Here is a 2,253-nt window from a genome sequence, read left to right on the forward strand (position 1 = left end):
AATTGCTACAGGTATTGGGGGGGGTAGGGTGAGGGGTGAAAAGGCCTCAACACTAAGTGTTGAACAACCTGTCTAGCCCTGTTTAACTTTCTGAGTAAACTCCAGGCTATTTTTTTAAGCAGAAGAACCATTTATAATTCCATAGGTTAAGTAAAAGAGTTCCAGATCACTGTTCTCTTTTGTTTGTTTGAAGACAGGGTTTCTTGGTTGAGTCCGCATCCACCCGCGAGCACAGCCTTCTAGCAGCTCCTCTGTCGCCCATCCACACCCGCCACCAATTCACCATGGATGACAATACTGCTGTGCTTGTCATCAACAATGGCTCCAGCATGTGCAAGGCAGGCTTCACGGGCGACGATTCCACCCGGCCATCCTTCCCTCCATGGTGGGCTGCCCTAGGCACCAGGGTATGATAGTGGGTATGGGTCAGAAGGACTGCTACTTGGGCGATGAGGTTCAGAGCAAGAGAGGCATCCTGATCCTGAAACACCCTATTGAACACAGCATTGCCACCAGCTGGGACGATATGGAGAAGATCTGGCACCACACATTCTACAATGAGCTGCGTGTGGCCCCCAAGGAGCACCCTGTGTTGCTCACCTAGGCCTCCTGAACCCTAAGGCCAACAATGAAAAGATGACCCAGATCATGTTTGAGACTTTCAACACCCCAGCCATGTATGTAGTCAACCAGGCTGTGCTGTCCCTGTGTGCCTCTGGTCGTACCATTCGCATTGTGATGGAGTCCTGAGATAGGATCACCCACACTGTGTCCATCTATGAGGGCTACCATCTCCCTCATGCCATCCTGCATTTGGACCTGGCTGGCTGGGACCTGACAGACTACATCATGAAGATCCTGACCGAATGCGGCTACAGCTTCACCACAACTGAGAGGGAAATTGTGCGTGACATCAAAGAGAATTTGTGCTATGTTGCCCTAGATTTCAAGCAAGAGATGGGCCACTGCCGCATCCTCTTCCTCCTTGGAGAGGAGCTCTGAGCTGCCTGACAGCCAGGTCATCACAATGAGCAGTTCCGATGCCCCGAGGCTCTTTTCCAGCCTTCCTTCCTGGGTGTGGAATCCTGTGGCATCCATGAAACTACATTCAATTCCATCATGAAGTGTGAAGGTGACATCCGTAAAGACCTCTATGACAACACAATGCTGTCTGGTGGCACCACTGTGTATCCAGGCATTGCTGACAGGATGCAGAATGAGATTACTGCTCTGGTTGCTGGTACCATGAAGATTGAGATCATTGCTCCTCCTAAGCGCAAGTACTGTGTGTGTATCGGTGGCTCCATCCTGGCCTCACCATCCACCTTCCAGCAGACGTGGATCAGCAAGCAGGTGTACCATGAGTCCCTTCCATAGTGCACCGCATTTGCTTCTAGGCGGACTGTAACTGAGTTGCGTTTTACACCTTTTCTTTGGCAAAACTTAACTTGTGCAGAAAAAAATACGAGACAACATTGGCAAGGCTTTATTTGTTTTTTATTTGTTGTTGTTCTTTTTAAAAAAATTTAAAGGTTTTTTGTATTGTTTTGTTTTGTTTTGGCGCTTTTGAGTCATTATTTAAAAACTCGAACAGTGAAGGCGACAGCAGTCAGCTGGAGCAAACATCCCCCAAAGTTCTACAATGTGGCTGAGGACTTTGATTGTACATTGTTTTTGGTTTTGTTCTTCTTTTAAAAAATAATCACTCCAAGTATCTATGACATAGATGGTTACAGGAAGTCCCTCACCCACCCAAAAGGGGAGGATGACCATGTCCATGCCCTGAGTCCACACCGGGGAAGGTGACAGCATTGCTTCTGTGTAAATTATGTACTGAAAAGTTCTTTTTTTTAAATCTTCAGCTTTAATACTTCATTTTTGTTTTTAATTTCTGAATGGTCAGCCATCGTGGCCCCCTTTTTATTTGTCCCCCAACTTGATGTATGAAGGCTTTGGTTTCCCTGGGAGTGGGTTGAGGTGTTGTGGCAGCCAGGGCTGACCTATACACTGACATGCGACCATTTTAATAAAAGAGCACACCTTACAAACAAACAGACAGACAGACAAATAAGACAGGGTTTCTCTGTGTAGCCTATTATTCTTGAACTTACTTTGTAGAGTGGCTGGCCTTGAACTCAGAGATCTCCTGCCTCTGGGTCTGGTCTTGGTGGCATATGCCACCAAGCCTTTGATACATTATAACACATTAAAAATATGATGAGGCTGGAGATGTGGATATGCAACTTATCCTGC

General features: G+C 46.8%; 1 pseudogene; it reads left to right on the forward strand.

Annotated features, from left to right (window-relative positions):
- The first annotated feature begins 204 nt into the window (after window positions 1–204).
- Actb-ps8 (actin, beta, pseudogene 8) lies at window positions 205–1,397 on the forward strand (annotated as a pseudogene).
- Window positions 1,398–2,253: the final 856 nt, after the last annotated feature.

This window comes from Rattus norvegicus, chromosome X (genome assembly GCF_036323735.1).
Source record: "Rattus norvegicus strain BN/NHsdMcwi chromosome X, GRCr8, whole genome shotgun sequence".
NCBI classification, from domain to species: domain Eukaryota; kingdom Metazoa; phylum Chordata; class Mammalia; order Rodentia; family Muridae; genus Rattus; species Rattus norvegicus.